This window comes from Jaculus jaculus, chromosome 2 (assembly GCF_020740685.1).
Source record: "Jaculus jaculus isolate mJacJac1 chromosome 2, mJacJac1.mat.Y.cur, whole genome shotgun sequence".
In the NCBI taxonomy this organism is placed as follows: Eukaryota; Metazoa; Chordata; class Mammalia; order Rodentia; family Dipodidae; genus Jaculus; species Jaculus jaculus.
The window spans coordinates 36,590,417-36,610,556 of record NC_059103.1 but is presented as its reverse complement, the minus strand read 5'-3'; the positions used below and the strand labels follow the sequence as shown (position 1 = coordinate 36,610,556).

The 20,140-nt window shown below is 37.0% G+C and overlaps 1 protein-coding gene across 3 annotated transcripts in view; it reads left to right on the top strand.

Moving 5' to 3' along the window:
- Nucleotides 1–20,140, top strand: part of Dcc (DCC netrin 1 receptor) — a 1,292,030-nt gene that overhangs the window by 527,722 nt on the left and 744,168 nt on the right. The window lies entirely within an intron of this gene.

Below are 20,140 nucleotides of genomic sequence, written 5' to 3'. Positions count from 1 at the left end.
GCCTTGTAGTCACTGTGATTTTAACTTTTGTTTGAACAGTTTTATTCTTCAGAATCATAGTAAGAGATTTCATTCTGTCTGTGGACTGAGTGAAAAAGATTACAGCTCTAATGAGCCAAATCTGTGCAAATGGGAAAATAATAATCTCATAATTATAACTCCCTTTTTAAACTAAATATTGGCAGTGAATTTTTCAAAAGAAAAAAAAACATTCCATTATTTGGCTAAAACAATATATGTAATCTAATGCCAAATTGCTTACTTGAAATGGAGATTTAAAATGCTTTGGCTTGTTTTCATAAATATGTACATTACTGGATCTTCATCCTGATTTTCTAGTTAAAGCAATGACTGTTCTTTCTTCTTTAACTTAGATAACAGAGATCTATGCATTATCTATGAAGGTGGCTTCATTATCTGTGATGTGGCTGCCTGAAACAACTGCTTTATGTCTCTTGCAGACATTCTATAGGAACTAGGTCTAGCAGTCCCATTACACACATGAAGACAGAGAAGATATGTAGGGGAACTCTATCCTTCCAAAATGACACAGTCATTGTCATCTTGACATCAGAGAAGAAGTAATTTCCTGCATGCAGACACAGCCTCATTTTAGATCCTCACCTCAGTTTCCACTCCCCACTGTCCAGCATTCCAGATTCACGTGCTCCAGAGGGGGTACTTAAGTACTAGAAGGGGAAGTTTGATGGGGCTGAGATTCCAGTAACAGCAAGTAGTTCCTGTGAACTGTCACTCATGCTGGAGGGGCATGCTGTCCAATGCCACCTATCTTGTAAGTCATCCAATAAAGCCCATTGGCACACAAGCTTTTCTTTGGCCTACTGGTGACCTACTTGTATCAATAGGCATTTCTGTGCATCTCTCTGGAAGAAGCAAGGCAGCAATGTGATATTTTTGAAGGTTTAAATTAATTCCTAGATTGGAATTAAAATTCAGGAATGGTGCTTCCCACATTAAGCATAGAGACCATTATGACAGGTATAGCCATAGCGGTATCATCAAATGAAGGAGAGAATATTTCAAGAATACTCTCATTACTCAGTTTATGACTACACTTTATTAGTAAATCGAATCATTGAAAAGTAAGTGTATACAAGGTAGGCATTGGATGCTATGGGCTTCCTACATTATGGTAAATACTTCTAATGTAGGTATAAACTTTGTCTAACTCCTATACCTTTTTTCTAGCTTCTCCTATAGCTTTAAAGTCTGATATATTTCCAGTTTATCTGAAATAATGTTAAAGCTTTGAAACCAAGATAGAGATAGGTAAGTGATTGAAGATATTGTAATAATGGGCTATACAGAAGAAGAATTGAACCCATAAGTGAAAACAGTGATGTTAGGATGTCACTTCCAGGAGAATCACAGGACATAGAGCACATACCCAGCCAAACAGGCACATGGCCTGCAGGACCCTGAAATATGGCAGCAATGGACAGTGTTATGTAAAGTCTTGCCCTTGCTATTTTGATGGTCTTGTGAAAGGTACATTAGATCATTTCATACATGTCTAGAGAGTGTAATAAATTAATACTTTTCGCCGGGCGTGGTGGCGCACACCTTTAATCCCAGCACTCGGGAGGCAGAGGTAGGAGGATCACCGAGAGTTCGAGGCCACCCTGAGACTACATAGTAAATTCCAGGTCAGCCTGAGCCAGAGTGAGACCCTACCTCGAAAAACTAAAAAAAAAAAAAAAAATTAAGACTTTTCTAACCATCAACTTTGGTCATGCTGAATGTGGTTTTCAAGGCTACTAAATTTTCTTGGTGTGACCTGGTGAGTACGTATTGTTATAAGTAGAAGTGAGTCCTCTGAAGAAAGGTCTTTGCTTCATTGTAAGAGTTCAGCTAGATTATGACACTTTGAAAAATCCCTCACCAATGTATTACTTGTTTGCCTCCTTGGGTCACTTCAGCTTAGAAATAAAACTTATGAAATTGAAATGAACCATTAGGTTTTAATAGATTAACAACAAAAGATCTTTGGAAAGTATCCAGGGTATCCCAGGTAAATGTTACTAATCTTATTGGCAGCCTATTTATAATACACTAACTATACTATGATATGCAAGTCATAAAACTTGGAATCACTTACCTTTGATTTTTAAATTACTAAAAATTTGTCACCATATCTCCTCTAGTCATACCAAGAGTCCCCAAAAGCCACTTCCCTAGGAAACAGAACTTTAATGTGCAAGAAAAATCTGAGACAATAATCATTGGTCTTAAGGGGAAATTTTTCATCCCTTTCACTCTGGAATTGAATCACATATAGAAGGTGACATTTTTTTTTTTCCTTTTGTTTGACATAGAACTTGTAGAATTCTCAATGCTGGGACAAAGTCTTCCACCAGAAGCATCTTATGGAAGCAAAGGGCCTATTTATGGCCTACACTTCCAAGTGGAAGTTTCATCATGGTGGAGAAAGCATAACAGGAACAGACAGCCAGATGTCACATCTCCATATCAGTAGGGAAGAATTAGAGCCAGCTGAGTTTGGAAAATAGGGCTGGGCAATAACAACCAAAGATATACCCTTCCCCTGACACAGTTCTTCCATCAAGGCTCAAGTGCAAAACACTCCACTAGCTGGAGATTAAATATCAGTCTAAATCACAAACACATAAGGTCTATGTATCATGGGTAACTCACCAATGCAAACAGAGCCAATATACTCAAAATATGGAAACACTACACCGAAGACTTAGAGACCATCTTGCCATGGAAGATTCTATAATGCCACATTGTATAGCATTTTTTCCATCTCCCATTTAACCCACATGGAAGCTTTAATATTTTAAACTGGCCCTCCTAGGAGTATAGCCCTGAAAGGAATATACCTTAAAAAGTTGCCATTTTTGGAGTGTTTTAACAAATTAAGGTATACCATGTCAATGAATGCTTTTTGATCCACAAAAAGAATAGAGGAGTGAACACAGGAACTTGGGCTAATTAGGCATGAGGTTTTTTGTTTGTTTGTTTGTTTGTTTGTTTTTTTCTGCTTCGTATCTTCTCTAAAGTTCTTTGCTGTCACATGGGTATATGACATTGGAAGTGAATTGTGAACGATGTAGTAGGGGGGCAGAAGTAGAATCAGAAATGCTGGGTGGATGGGACAATGTTGGTGAAAGGAATTTGGATGAAAGAGACAAGGGGTTAAGGTTTTCCCTGAATAGAAAGCAATAGTGAATGATTGTCCCTTACTCCAGCATCCATTGAAAAGCAATTTGAGGAGGAAAAGATTTAGAGTGTTTCAGAAAAGAAGGTAACATTATTTGATCTAAAGTTATGTTCTTTTGTTTATTTTCTCTCTTATCTACATTTCATTCTTTCTCTTTGTTCCCTGATAAAGATCAGTGTGTACAGGAGGGTAGAGGGGAAAGATTTTCTGAGTTGAAAGAAAACATAGTAAAGGAGAAGCACCATAGAAATTTATAGGAGTCACAGAAAGAATGCAACTCGGAACACTCAGATCGCTGAATCACAAATATCCTCCTCATAGAAAAGAAAGCAGTGGGACTGTGTGCCACTTTAGAAGAAGAGTAAATTATTTCCAGGTGAAATGAATGAGCTCAAAATACATAGGCAGCCAGGTATGGTGATGAAGACCTTTCATTCCAGGACTTGGGAAACAGAGGTAAGAGGGTTGCTGTGAGTTCAAGGCCACTCTGACACAACATAGAGAATTCCAGGTCAGCCTGGGCTACAGCAAGACTCTACTTCAAAAAAATATATACATATGCATATATATTGTCACCTGGAATTCATCTACCATGGGAGTACATTTTCAGTAAATAGAAAATTTCAGAGAAAGCTTCTTTCTACCCTTGCAGGAAGAGATGGACAGAACTTAGTAGAAGGAACAAAGGTCAGGAAGACCTTCTTTCTCCTGAAGGTCAAAGAATTCAGCATGCCTATCTCAGACTCTGGTATACTGTTTTTCTGACCCCTAGAAGAACAATAATACTAGTTCTTCCTTTCACAGAAGAACTAGTATTTTCACTATCTGAGAGGAAAGTCACTATAGCTACTTCTGCAAGGAAAACACACATAATGAGTTTAAAACTTTCCAAATGGGTCAACTTGTCAACTATTCCTTAAGAAGATGCACAATATTCACATGGACTAGCACTGCTCAAGTGGATGAAGTAGATCTTACCTTTTTATCTTATTATATACCAGTTTTTTGTTTTTTTTTTTTTTGTGGGGGGGCGTTCAAGTTAGGGTCTTGCTCTTAACCAGGCTGACCTGGAATTTACTACATAATCTCAGGGCAGCCTCAAACTCATGGTGATCCTTCTTTCCTTTGCCTCCTGGGTACTGGGATTAAAGGTGTGCGCCATCACGCCTGGTTATTATGCACAAATTCTTATTGAAGGAAGATATACAGCTTAATAGCTTAGAAACCACATGAAATCTCACTTAACTTGTTTATACAACTTTAAAAGCAGCCAAATTTTAATTCTGAAAAAAAAAATTAAGCTGTCACAGAGGCTTTTCAAAATCAAAATGGACCATTGTGCCAGTACCCATTTCCCAAAATGATGTTGACGGGTTGGTGCAGCCATAGGGATCTTGCCTGTTAAGGCATGTGGGACACTTAGGAGGAGTGTGGCTCTAGACGGGTTGCCTTGCAAATCAAAGGCTACAGTTGCTGGATGAGGAATCTCTTCTCTAGCTAGAAAGTATTAAGGTATTAAACATCACCATGCACAGAAACTTAGAACATATTTAAAATACAAACCATATTTTATAAAACAAAAGCTACTTGCTGTTATTCCTTCACAGAATAATCAATCACCCCCAAAATAATTAAATACTTTCTTTTCAAATGTTTTCTTTCGTTTTCGCCATCAACAAACTGAATGGAACTAGTTATCATGTTTACTGAAATTTGGGTAACATTGCAAGCTGTCTGTCTCCCTCTGAGGGATAGAGATATGAAAGACAAAACATTGAACATAATATGCTTTGTGCACTCAAAGCACTAAGAAGTGGACACAGAAAATTTAATAACGGAGGGTCAAGGAGAAGTGTGGATTTCAGCATCATCCCTAGCTATTGATAAAGCCTGAACTGCCCGTCAGAGATGCTGTGGTGTGAAATGGTCACGTTGCTATTTGTATGAAAGGAAGTCCACCACTGATCTATTTGCCATTGGTGGTAAGGCATTGATAGTGATGTTGTGATACTTAGCTCTCAGAAGCCCTGGGAGGCCTCTAGATTTTACAGGTTTGCAGTTGTTCTGTTGCCATTTTTCTCACTTTTATATAGAGGAATGAGCTAAACCTTGCGAGAGCTGACTGCAGTGTCTTCTGAAGTATTTTCTCCAAATGGAAGATAAAGGCAAGGAATGTGGCTGTTACATGGATGGATCCCAGGCCTCCTGCATAATCCATGGAGGAAGATCAATCATTCTCTTCTGCCCAAGGCCAGAGAAAACTTAGCCTATAATGATTAGTTGAGATATCACAGATCTTTGAGTGAGAGAGCACAAACACTGAAATAAAGGGAATATCTTTTCATCCTTTCTTGTGTTGGAGAGAAGAAACCATTTTCTACACATAGGATGGATGTTTACATTATGGAATCTATGGAAAAACTTGAGAGTGGATAGTCTGAAAGGAGGAAAGACATACAATTAATTATATGCCTGTGTCTCAGAAGTCTAACTAGCTAGGAGAGTGAGTGGTTGAAGTTTTTAGCATTATTGGAATTTGAGCTTGAGGCTGTTAAGAAAAAAATGACAGGGGAGGGTAACATGTTAGCTATGCAGGTGAGTTTTCAAGAAAGAATGTGTTCATCAGGAGGATTGTTCTGATTCTTGACAAAGTCTGAGGAGACGTCCTGCTTCCTCTTCTGTGATATTGTAGATCCTCCTTGTTTGATAAGCTTCAGGGAGAGGATAAGTGAAGTTCAGAGAAAGCCCCCTTCTGTACTTGGAAAGAGATGAACATTGGGTACAAGAAGAGAGGTAAGGAACAAGAGCACAGGAAATCTATGAGTTCTTCATAGTACTTTTTTTCAATGCATTCAGTCTTAACAAGGTACTATGCTTTTGGTATTATTCTCTGATTGCCTGTGCTTACATTTCTGTTCCAGGAGCTCACGGTGTGTCCTGCTGCCCCATAAGGATTTGTTCTCTTATAGCTATTACTTAGCTGAACAACTTTTGTCTTGGGAACTGAAAGGTAGTAGTACTCCAACAACTTTGTTAGTAAGTCAACAGGTAGATTATTGAGGACAATTAAGCAATTTAGGTATCAAAGTCACTAATCTAAAATTCAGGGCTATTTTATTTCCTATATCAGAGACTGGAAGAATCTGTGATTTATTATACTGAATCTCTTGGTAGTTTCTCCCATTTACCACTGGCCTATATTCCTTTTTACCATGAAAAAATGCCATTAAGAATTCTATTACTCATTTATTAGGATTTAACTTTAATAACCAAATTCACCAAAGTTAGCCTGCACAAGCATAAATTCTTTACTTGATGGAATCATTAAATTATTATATTATAAAGAAAGCTTTACATTTCCATTAGAAGTCACAGTTTATAAAGAACTTTTACATATGTTTCAGAATCAGGCCGAATCTCCTTTTTATTGGCTCAGGAAAGCATCAGTGCTTCTTAACTTTGAATCTGCTTATGTCTCTACTAGAGGTGTTTTTAAATGTTTATTCTCATGAATCCCAGATTCAGTTCCCAGTGCTCGTCCATAGTGGACACACAGGGAATCCTAAATGAGAATTTTCCATTTTTTTTTTCTTTTTTGGTTTTTCGAGGTAGGGTCCCACTTTGGTCCAAGCTGACATGTACTTAACTATGTAGTCTCTGGGTTGTTTTGAAGTCATGGTGATCCTCCTACCATGTGCTAGGATTTAAGGCATGCATCACCAAACCTTGCTTTTGTAATTTTTTTTTTTTTTTTTGATGGAACTGCCGTAGGATCAAGAGACGAGGATGTATGTCATTAAAAGTTCTCTCTGCCTTTAGCCCAGAGTGGTGGTTCATGCCTTTTATCCCAGCACTCAGGAGGCAGAGGTAGGAGGATCATGGTGAGTTCTACATAGTTAATTGCAGGTCAGCCGGGACCAGAGTGAGACCCTACCTTGAAAAACCAAAAACAATAAGTTCTCTCTGCCATTTAATTGTGAAGTCTCCATAAAATATGCTCTATAACTTAGTGAGACCTGACTCAGAAGCTCCATGTCCCTTAAATAGTATGGTCAGAATTTATAAATTAAAATTATGGGAATTTTCAGCAACATTTACTTTGAGGTGCACAAGGAATACATTTCTAATATGTTTGTCTATAAGAGTACGTGGAATGAATATACTTACATCAAAATTTGATTATTTTTTATTTGAAATTTACATTTAACTGGATGTTTTATCCTTGAAGCCATTATCTTGGTGTTGATATATCAATCCAAGCATGAATGACATTGGCTACATAGTTCTGTGTCTTAGGAAGCAGTACTTTGCAATGGATGAGGTCCAGTCAGATATATGGCTTCTATGTACTGAGTATCCATTGCCTTCCCAACACCAGTTGTAGCAATTAGATCTTTCCAATGTCCCACAAGGGGAAAAAGCGAAGAGTCTTGAACTACTGTTTAGAGAAAGAAAGGGTATATATCTGAGCTTGAGCATGTTTTAGAAGGTCAAGCACAAACCTTAAGAAAGTTTGGGCCACCTCTCTTCTTTTTGTTGTTTCTGTTGTTGTTCAGTCAAGTATGCTAGACAAAAATACTGAGAAATTATGTAAATTCAGTGAAAGTTATAAGATTAAAAATTACAAAGGATTATTTTCAATTTATCCACTTGTTAATCTTTTTATCTTATTATACCATCATGAGCATTAATTTAGCCCTTAACAGTTATATTAATCACAATGCTCATTTTCCTGTTTCTTAATTATTTGCTAATTCCTATGCCCATGGAATGTACATCTCTCTCTTTACTGCTGGGGTCATATTCAAGCATTCTTTCTTAGAAATCATGCTTTTCCACTAGCTTCTTCCTCCCTCCCAAGACTAATTCCACTTTTGTCCCACTTTCCTTTGCCCTTCTACTGCAGCGCATCAGGTCAAGCCAACCGGCTCACACAAGCCCACCCCTCACTGTTGTCCAGGCATCTCTGCTCTGTTAGTGCCACTGCCCTCCTCTCCTGTCTCACGACATCTGTAATATATCGGGGCTGCTTGAATGTAACATGCCCCCCATAAACTCATGTACTTGAATACTTAAGTCCCAGTTGATGGCAATGTTGGGAATGTTGTGGAAACTTTAGGAGGTGGGCTTTTGTTGAAGAAAGTATGTCACCAGGGGCAGTCCTTGAGATGTTACGCCCCAGCCCAAGGGGCTCTCTGCACTTCCTCTCTACTCACGTGAAGACACGACCGGCTTGCTGCTCAGGCTTCCCATGCTTGCTGTGCCATAATGACACTTTACTTTAAAATCCTAAGCTCAAATATACCTTTCCCGTCTATAAGATGCTTCTGGTCAGGTATTTTGTTCCAACAACGCAAAAGTAACTGATATAGCCTATCCTCTAAAATGCAACTCTTCACATTCAAAGTTATTTCTTGAATGTGAAAAGAAACACAACAATAAAATAAACGTTTTCTTTTCTAACCCTTTCTCATAAGCACAATTTACGTGTTTCCTTAGATGCAAAATAGTGATGAATTGTCTTCCATAGAGTCTAGGAAAGACTCTGCCAAGGGCTTGGAGACCTAACTAATGTTCCTTTCTCTACAATACCATCTGGATATCAGTCACACTTTCTTTACCAATCATAAGTGTTGTGGTTATCACTCCTATAACAAAAGACAGGTTAACAAGAAAATTACATGGACATTTTGTGTTTTAACTACAGGTTTGTATGACAGGAGTATTTTCATAAATTCAGAGCCAAAAGCCATGGAAAACTGTCTGTTTTCATGCTGAAGTGTTACCTGTGTTCTCCTCTCTACCTCTCTCTACCCTCTCCCTGTATTACTAGATTCTTAGAGTCTTACTCAACACACAGAAATAAAGCACACACAGTAGTTAAGGAGCAAGAAACTTTAGTGGAAGCAAAGCCATTGTAAAAGGTTTAAACACACTGCACAAGTGCACTAGACCACTTGATTGGAGGTTACTCAAGGACAGCATAAAATTTTCTGCACTTTCTTTTTTATAGAACTTCTTTTTTTGGAAGAATGGACCTTAAGTTTATAGACATCATTTGTGTTGTTCTTTGGTTTAATTGACAGATTTGAGTTATATAACATTTTATAAACCATGTGTGCTCCCTCCCCCATAATGCTCCTAATTTTAACCATATATATGTCCAGGTATACACAGAGATAAGACAATAAAGAGAGTTTTCTCCTTAAAATGCACTTGGACACAGTTTGCCTTTGTGTGCATGTATACCAAACCAGTCCAGGCAGGACAGCATCCTGCTGGGCCAATCTGAAAGCCATCTAAAAACACATTTGAATAAGTACTGACCATTAATAGTACTCACTAAGGGAAAGAGAAAAGACATTTATTGCTCTGAGTGCCATGTACAGACAGGTTAGTATGTGTGTGTGGTAGGGGAGTGTGTGGCTCCCAATGCCAAACAGGTTGCTAAGTGAATTGTGTAGGAGAAGGATGAGTTTACTGCACAAGCCTAGCAATATGACAGGCCTACCTCAGGTGGGTGAAGAGTGGACAGCTGTGTTCAAACATGACTAGACCAAAGTCTTGTGGTGTATTTCTACAAGACTGATGGGAGAAAGCCATGGGTTATGTGTTCAGTATCCCTGTCCTTCTGGCCATGCCATGTAGTCTTCTGGGTATGAGACACACTTCTTCTGGAATGAGGATCTTAATGTCTGCTATCAAGTAAGGTAGGTTACAGAAGTTCTTCATGGCTACTTCTTATGAAGAATGATAGAGGAAGATCCGAATATTTGTAGACTTTATAGTTGTCTGTTGGCAATGAGTACTAGTTTCTAAGGTCTGCTTTGGGAGAGAAATTAGAGCAGACAAAAGAGGTAAAGGTCAGAAGCAGAGACGTTCCTGAGTCCTTACCAGTGCCCTTCAGTTTTGTGTACTCAGAAGGCCAAAGGCCAGGTAAGAGTACCATTTTTTTTTTCTTTAATAGTGTACTTAACCCCTGTTCTAAATTGGATTTCCCATGTAGTCGACCCTCAGCCACACATTGTTTTTATTTATTTGTCCATTGTGTGTGTCCTCTAATGCAGACATACATTTTACTAGGAGAGGTTACTTGTGTCTCTTTCATTTGCTACATGATATCTAGCATTGAGAGTAATTCCTGGCACATAGCTGATGTGTAATATATAATTGTTGACTGAGCAGAGTCATGCAGGGTCATCCAAAGATACATGAAATGTTGTTCTATCATATATTTGATTCATGGAGTTATTAGAATAAATTTGAAGGTACAAAACTTTTTCAGCTTTAAAACTTTTAACACCCACCCAAACCTAACTCATCAGTTTATAATCCTATCCCGAGTTCATTTCACAGAGAGGGCTTAGGGTGAAAAAGCTGAGAAATTGTACCAATTGCAATTTGGAAGGAAGGTTACTGAAAAAGACTCCCTTCCTTGAGCTGCTGTAATGCAGGGCACTGCAAATTCCATAGTTGCTGATATAACAAATACTGTATTATGTGTTACTAGCTGAGTAGCTGTGGAAATCAAATTGAACCTAAAGGAAAGTAGAAGAAAGCCATTTCATAAGCCCTTGATTCTTTTTTTTTTCTTTTTCCTCTTTATTGTATTCATAAAAGTTGCATTGCAGGAGGAAAGAGCCCTCTGGGGCTGTGTTTTTACAGAAGGTTAGGGTATTAAGCAATTATTTTTTTGTGCAATTGATCACACAGAACAAATATGTCAGATTGGTTGATTATTTTCCCAACTTCACTGACCAACCATTCATGAAATTGACTGGTTAATTTAGAACCCCTGAGTCAACATTACCCTGCACAAGGGTTTAGCAGACTTTTTTTTTAAAGGAGTAAACATTTTTGGATTTCTAGAGACATTCTCTGTTCTCTGGTAGAACTACTCAACTCTACTCCAGTAACTCAAAAGTCTCCATAAATAGTAGGCTTACAAATAGGTATGACTATCCTCCAAGAAAACTTTATTTTATACAGATTAAAATTTGAATTTATATAATCTTCATAGACCATGAAATCATTCCTATAGCAATTATTTTATTCAATCATGTTTAGCTTGTGGTCCTTAGCTATTTTGTGTTGACCTCTGCTATAGATGTTTCCACCTGATGCTGTTCACTTCTTTTCCTGGGCTGCAATCAGAGAATGGCCAGATTCAAATAGTTAGCCTTGTGAATCTATATCAACTTAAGTGCAAGAATTGGAAAGAGACAAGCAGCTTGATGAAAGTACTATAGGTACAATTTTGAGTTTAAACTTAGAAATAAGACTTTTGGGAAGCTTATAATTTCATTGAAATTCTCTTCTCACTCTATAAAGGTAGTTATTACCCTTGTACTAACAAAATTTTAGAAAATCATCAGTGATTTATCCTAATGCTAACCAGTATTCATGCAGAAGTAGTGAATTAAATATGTTCCTTTCTACCCGTTCTATTGCCTAAAATGTGTGTTGTTCTCTTCACCTGTTTCCTCTTAGCTGAAACAAGGTAGATAATTCCAGTAAAAGGTCAGCACATTCAGAATTTAATACTTTTTAATTAAGACTAAAGCACAGTAGTCTTATAAAATTTTCTTTTTACACCTAGTATAAAGTTTTCTTTTTAAATCTAGTCTACAATGACCGAATTAAGGACCATGTATCTTCTCTTCACTAACAAATGTTTAAGAATTACTTAACTTGTTATGCTGTTATGATGCAGCCATTGTAGATGTTAGAGAATAGCTTTTCATTTCCTACTTTAAAGAAATAGTTTATTTCAGCCTCCAGTTTTATTTTTTCCTTGAGAATGCTAAGAGTTGTAATTTCCCCAGCATCATTGTCTAGCTTGGCCAGCTATTAACAGTCATTACTAATATGGCCATGATTTTTAATCTTGTTTGTCTCTGAGAGGCAGCAATGCTTTCCTCAGGAATCATAAGGGTTGTGGTCCATATTATAGCATACCAGTAACAAAAAATAAGTTATTAAGGCAAAAGCAGGTCTGTAGAAATTTCTCAGTGTTAAAAAGAACTTTCTTGCAAAGCCTGATGTCCTAGGTTAAATTTCCCAGCATACAGGTAAAGCTAAATGCTCAAAAGCAAACAAATTTATTTAATTCAGATTTTACATTATATGGGAGACATCAGAAATAATAACCTAAACCCAGGAAAACTGCTTATGTTATACTTAGATTCGATAAAGGCTGGCCAATGATGTAAAAATTTGATTGAACAGGTATATGTTATTATGGTGATACAGTGGAGGAGGGGGAGGAGGAAGGGAAGGAAAGAAAAGATGTGGAGACAGAGAGATAGAAAGAAAATCAGATCGAGCCTGGATGTGCAGTTTCTTCTTGGCCTTGCTATATAGCCTTTCTTCCTTCCAGGTTAGGACAGGACCCTGATGGAATGAAGATCTTCAAGGAAGAAAGAAAAAAACATACTTATATTTCTTGATTTCTTGATGAATTGTTTGGGAAGATGGACATCTAGTTTCTGTATCCCCCCCTGTAATTTCATGCATTTCTTAGGGGAGAGAAACTTCTAATCTCCATGACCCCCTTCCCTACCCACCCTGAAAATAGATATTCCAGTTTCTATGACTCACTTCAGAGGATAACCAAGGAGTAGGCAGGAAGACAGAAGGTCCTTCCATCTACTTAAGAGTTCTCCAATCTCCTTTAGTTCAAAATATTTAGCACACCCACTTTCCATATTCTGGAGTGTCCTTTTCTGGTCCTCATCATCTCAGGTTCAGGCAAGTTACCAACTGTACCACACTAGACTCTACCTTAAACATGCAGTTTGGTTTCGAAACAGGAGATATGCTTCACACTGAAGAAATTTTTTATCTTAGCAGGAGGGAGCTGGGTTTTTTCTTTGAAAATACATCAATAAAGCCATTGATAATAAATGATTTTCAGAAAAATTAGCCTTTATCACTTAATAAATGAAATGAATAAATGAAATGAATCTCTTCTGTCTCTTGTATCACCAAACATAAAGATCTATTGTCCCTTATTTTAATTGGATAATTGAAAATATGTTTTCATCTAAATGCATTAGACCTTGCCCCCCCCCCCCCCACTTGTGCTACCTGTTTGAAATGCCAATTAAATGGTTTCATTACTGATTGGCTGAAAGTCTATACAACTTCCTGGCTGCAGGCTATTAACACCCTGGGCAGAAGTGCTGACAGGGAGATGAAGAGATTTACACCCTCTGATTTCTATATTAACAACAAGGACAAACAGTATGTGGTCTTGTCAGTAGTTAATGTGATTTAAAGATATGATTTCTTTTTCCACAGGTGTATTTGTCTCTGAAAATTAGCAGTTCAGCTTGGTGTGATTAATAAGATATCTTCTTTGATGGACTTGGATCATACTGAACAACCTAACCTGTTAGGGGCCAGTTCCAGATTTATAAAAATATTACCATCTCTTTAAATGACAGATTTAAGGTCTGCTTTTCTATAGATGCAAGTTCTGCTTAAATACTTAAAAATATTGGATAGGACAATATAGTCTAAGTATTATGTATTACAAAGCAAATTTTATAAATATATATTAATGGTGAAGAAACTTAATATTCCAGTTACTCCCTGTCTGCCAATTGAGAAAAATGCACTATGATAATAGGAGCCCAATGAATTTCTCATCAGCTTCAATAGCTAAATATATACCTCTGCAGAAATATATGTGATGTAGCTAGATTATATAAATAAGCCAAAACATGTAGCTATATGTATATATGTATATTTGATTACAACTACATAAGTATATGTGCATGCCTCTTAATGAATGAATCTCTACATACACAAACAAACACATGTACATCTTTATGAATTATGTAAACACATGCACATCCAGATATAGCAATATGTCATAGATATTTACTAAAATGTAGAGAATATTCTATATGTAAGATGTACAAATAGAATTTGGAGAACTGAAGAGTATTAATTTTTATACTGAACACATGATTTTGCACAAAATGAAATGATTGAATATATTTGATCTTTAAGACCTCTTCAAACTTTAAAGTGATGAATGTAAGATTTGCTTATCTTCTACCTCTTTCATGAAACCACCTTTGAATTCTAGATAAGATAATGGATGTTACTGGAGGACAGAATGTAGATAAAAGATCAAAATTTTAATATTTTATCAGCCAATCAACCTTGACCACATACTACTGCAGAGTTGCTGGAATGGGCTAAGGCTAGTGCAAGTAATCGAAGCTTCCTCACCATTAAGAAAAGTTTTGATAATTTGGGAGATATGTAGATCCCAATACCAAAGCCATCAAATTTTGAGAATCTATAACTAAGTCTACATTTCAAAATCAATAGAAGTTACTTTAGATAATATAGCCTCTATTATAAATATTGTGTATATAATTAATATGCCTACAAACGTTTTTCTGAGAGCACTTTCAAAATACCTCAAAAGGGCCCTGGCTGAAACTAAGAAAAATTGGTGAAACAAGCTGATGTTTTCCTTGTGCCAGCACAAGGGTGAAGATCAACACAGAGAAAAACCAACTCCTACCAAATCAGAGAGCCATAGTCCCAGAGGCCCCCAACATCTCATCACTGAAGCAGACCAAAAATGAACCTAACATGGCTCGGGGAAATTTTGCATAAGAGGGGGCAGAAAGAATGTCAGAGCCACATGCTGGGTCATGATATGCAGAGACATTTATCCTACACCTGTGGGCTAACTCCACAATGCATATAACCCATATACCTCAACAAGGAGGGGCCAAAAGGAGGGGATAGGTCATGGATGAGCCTAATAATGGTACCAAACTGACTGTATTTGCTGAATACAAAACTAATTAATAAAAAATAAAAATAAAAACCCAACACTGTAGAGGCTAAATTATTATAAATTGTAAATTCTAATTTTCAGTAATGAGTTTTCCTTAAATTGAGGTACCACTAAAATGTGCTGAACTGTTAATGGCTCATCACCAGAACTTAAAGATAAAATAAATGAACTGAAGCAGACTATTAAAATTTCCTTAACAGATGGTTCTTTGCCTAACTGGGCAAAACAAAAATAATTACTTCCCTGTTTTAAAAGATGTAAAACAAGGTATTACTTGATGTCTTCACTATATAAGACACTTATGAGTGTCCATAGAAACATAGAGCTAGGAAACTTTTTTTAAACATCATAAAATATAATTGGATGGAACAGTGGATGCATGATATATGGTAACCATGTCAATGAATGTTGCTGGTTAACAAGTGAATACCAATAACAATAAATTCTATGGATTTCAGAAAATAAAAGGACAGTATTTATTATTGATCAAGGAAGTTGATTTGAATTCACATATTTTAGCTGTATGATGAGAAATTATTTATTGAGTGATTAGTATATACCAGATACTGGGTACATAATGATGCCCATTAGTTATCCAGCAGGCTGGTAGAGAGCAAAATGAAGCAAAGCAGGTAAGGTGGGAGGTTGGGAAATCACCAAGCCACGTTCAGGAGCTCCATGAGAGAGCTTGCCAGAGTAAAGTGTGGTTACGAATGCAGAAGTATGGGAGGCAAGGGCTGAGAGTAAAACATATCAGCTGCCTAAGAAAGTAGTAGTCTGCTATTTTACATATCATACATGAAGTTGGGGAATAACTCTGAGATATTTAAAGTGTCTTCAGATCCTCAAATTGAGCTTATGGTGTTAAAATTTTTATTTATTTATTTATTTGAGAGAGAAAGAGAAAATCAAGTAAGAGAGAGAAAGAGAATAGGATCACCAGGGTTTCTACCCACTGCAAATGAACTCCAGACACATGTATTACCTTATGCATCTAACTTTTGTGTGTAGTAGGGAATCAAACACGGGGCCTTAGGCTTTACAGGCAAGCGTCTTAACTGTTAAGCCATCTCTCCAGACCTCAATTATCTTTTGATCACGAGCTCAATTAAATTTTAAAACAATTATATTTTTATAGATTTTTTTTCCCAGTGATCTTAGAAAGTAATAGTTCAATTTCTTGCAAAGTTTTCCTGCATTAAGCTTCTTTCTTGTTGGAGTTTTGTATCTTTTTCTTAAGAAAGCATGACTTTTCCATACTTATGCCAGAATTACAAACTTCAGATGAACCACTTCCTGAACAAAATCTGCATTACTAAGCAATGATATAAATTGTTATATGGAACAATATAACATGTCAGTGTATTATGGCAGAAATATGTTAGTTACTAAGTATTTGCCATTAATATAGATCTTAGACTATATTTAATGAACACCATTGTATATTCAAGGTATAGTATCAAAACAGAGGGGTCATGCTTCCACATCGATAGATCTCTTTCATAATAGAAAGAATCACATTTGATGATCTCTCAAAGCTTCTTCATCATTTGTTAATTATTTACCATTTCCAAATTCTGTGTGATCATTGGATTCATAGTTTTTGCACATGCTGCTTCTCTGTCTAGAATGTCCTGTTGAATCTTGGGCATCTCATAAATTCCTATTCATTATTCAAGACTTTGCTTATATTCTATAATTTTGGAAGTTCTTTATGAATTACTGCCCCCTCACCAGGCATCTTAGTATTTTCTGAAAAAATTATTACCTGCTTGATCAAAGAAACTAGTGCTACTTATAATATTACTCAGACAATTAGGATACACACACACACACACACACACAGAGAGAGAGAGAGAGAGAGAGAGAGAGAGAGAGAGAGAAAGACAGAGAGAGAGACAGAGAGAGAGACAAAGAAAGAGAGAGAGAAATAGTCTAGAGAAAGAGTCTACCACTTGTTTAAAATTCTTGAGACATGAAGTATAGAGAGAAGGCCTAATGGTTAAGGTGCTTGCCTGCAAAATCAAACAACCCAGGTTCAACTCCTCAGGATCCATGTAAGCCAAAAGCACAAGGTGGTTCATGTGCCTGGAGTTCATTTTCAGTGGCCAAAGGTCCTGTCATACCAATTTTCTCTCGCTCTCTCTCTTTCATAAATAAGTAAAATAAAATAAACTTTAAAAGCTGGAAACCAAAAACTTATAAATTTCTATTTGTTTTTCAGAATTTTGAATATTCACATATTTCTAATGAGATGTAGCACCAATGGGTCCTAAATGTAAACAAAAACATATTTCATATAAAGTTAATGTTTGTAGCAATAAAGCACATTCACAAACAGTTTAATCCACAAAATAAAGCTGTATGGTGTCAGCCTTTTCAAATATGACATCATGTAAATATTCAATAGCTTTTAGACTTTGGATCACTTCAGATTTGGGGATTGTTCAACCTGTGTCTACTGCGTGTTTATCAGCGAAGGGAGGTGCTGATGAGGAGTTGCTTTACTCAGTTTCATAGGCTAAACATTCCCAACTATGCAGCTCGCTGGCTAGAGATGCCAGAACTTCAGGAGTAGGATTCAGCTTTGAATCTAAAGCCTGGAGAAGCTGAAGAATTCATGATGTTATTTTTGGCCCAATTCTATGTCCAAAGGCAGGTAAGAAGCAATATCCCAGCTAGAATATTGTCAGGCTCAGCACAAGGCTCTTTCCCTTTGCCTATTTATTGTGCCCAGGCCAAAAATGCATTGGATGATAAGGACATTCCACCTAATCAAATTTTATAGAAACATTATTAACACACAAAATACAGTTTAGCCAAACATCTGGGACCCCCATGACTAAAATAAAATGACATGAGATACTATACTGAATGAATGAGTGACAAAATAAATAAATAAATGATCTTGAAATTCCTGTGACCTAAATTATTTGGTACTTTAGAGGTGCTGGACAGGCTAAGCAACCTAAAGCAGAGAAGGGACAGTGACCCTGATGTTAACTATAGAATTATTCCAAATTAAGTATTTGCTGTTCTGCTGTTTGGATAGTTGGGTGATGCCTTTCATTATGTGCACTTGCTAATCCCAGTAAATATCAGCCACAATAACCAACTTCCATGCATGCTACACACATTCATTAGTCATACATAATACAATTTAAACTTAATGGCAATCATAGGACCAAGTTTGATTAAAAAAAAAAATCATTCCTTTTCATCATAAACCCACCTCAGCTTTTTGTAATATGATTTTTATTTGCAAAGTAGAGAACAAAAATAGCATCAATGTCAAACCCAGCTGACGGAAGTATCTCTTCATGAGGTAAATACACTCATAAAGAACAGTTTGCGATTCATGCTGAAGATGGTGTGATTAACAGTGTTGTAAGAAAAAGTTTCTATTGATCTTTTTTAAAAAAATATGTTTTATTTTTGTCTATTTGACAGAGAGAAAAACAGGCAGGTAGTGAGAGAGAGAGAGAGAGAGAGAGAGAGAGAGAGAGAGAGAGAGAGAGAGAGAGAATGGGTGTTCCAGGGCCTCTAGCCACTGCAAATGAACTCCAGATGCACATGCCACCTTGTGAATCTGGCTTGCATGGCTCCTGGGAAATTGAACCCAAGTCCTTTGGCTTTGCAGGCAAATGGCTTAACCACTAAGCCATCTCACTGATATTTTTTAAGATAAGCATTTTTGAGGAAAAATGAGAAAGTAAATTCCCCTTCATGTGCTGGCACATGTACTATTTCTCTTCCCGTCATCCTAGCACTTGGGAGTCTAAGGCAGGAAAGTCACAGGGTTAAAACAGAATGGGATGCCTAGTAAAACCCTGCATCCAAACTAACAAAAAGTGTTTGTTTACACAAATTTCTTTGGTTATACAGCTTTATGACCAGTGGCTCTACTGTCATCTGTTTAACCAGCTAGCTACTCTTTATTTAACCCATATTCTACTTTCTAATATTTTTTATATATATTTTAAAAAGATTCTTAGTGGTGGGATTATTGGGTTAAATAGTTATGCTGCACATGGCCAAATCATTCTTTCAAAGGTAAATAGCAATTTGGACTTCATTCATTTAATTACCATTTCAGTGGGTTTGTAGTAGTGATAAAGTACTAGTTCATTTTTGATTTGCATTTTATTATAAAATAGAAATGTTTGCATTAGAAATTTGTACTTACCAAAAATTCCTATAGATAATCTTCAACTGAACCCATCGAGTGGCTCTAATTGATTTGTATAAGAAATGACTTTACACTTGGCTTCATGCAAATGCACAGGTGAATGACTTGTTTCAGTCATCAAAGCCATGACCCCCGGGCTCAGATGAAAGTCTGTAACCGAGATGCATGCTCACTGCTTAGCTTTACTTCTGAAATGATTCTAGTCCAGCTTTCACACAGAATAATGGCATTGATGTTTTCTACAATTCAATTATATTTTATGAAAGATCTATATCCAGAAAGACAATACTGTATTAGTTTGAGGAAGCAGTGGTAGATCTCTTTATTATTTAATCTTGTGCTGGGAGTGGATATTATACACTCAGAAAGATGAGGGGGAAGTTATTAAAACGCTACTAAAATGATGTGCTCCCACACCCCCTTGTTCCGAGTTAATGACAGGCGTGGAAGTACCATGGTAAAATGAGCTTGCCGGTCACAGACACTGAGGCCAGGAGGAGCAAGGACATCAGCACAGAGAGCAGTCCCTGCCTGATGACACTGGCCAGAGCAGGCTGTGGGCTCTGAAGTCTGTCTCTTCAGCTGCTACTGGATCTTGTACTATTTCTTTACAAAGCTCAACTCTTTAGAGGTGGCTCACTTTCCTACCACTTACAATGGTGCTGTGATCTGGGGAGGGAGGTGTTACTAAGGATGGTTTGAAAGGATCTGGAATTATTCTGTGGATTTGAAGGCCAGCTAAGAACACATTTAGCAGAGCTACAGTGTTAGGTCAAGAAAAGGCAACCTTCATATTGGCTCTTCCTCAGTGGGAGTGTAGGTAGGATGTCCAAAATGACCACCTATGTCTTAATCACATGTCTAACCAGCTGCTTCCAAAGATTTGCAGCAAAACTAGTTATTCATGGAATGTTCTATA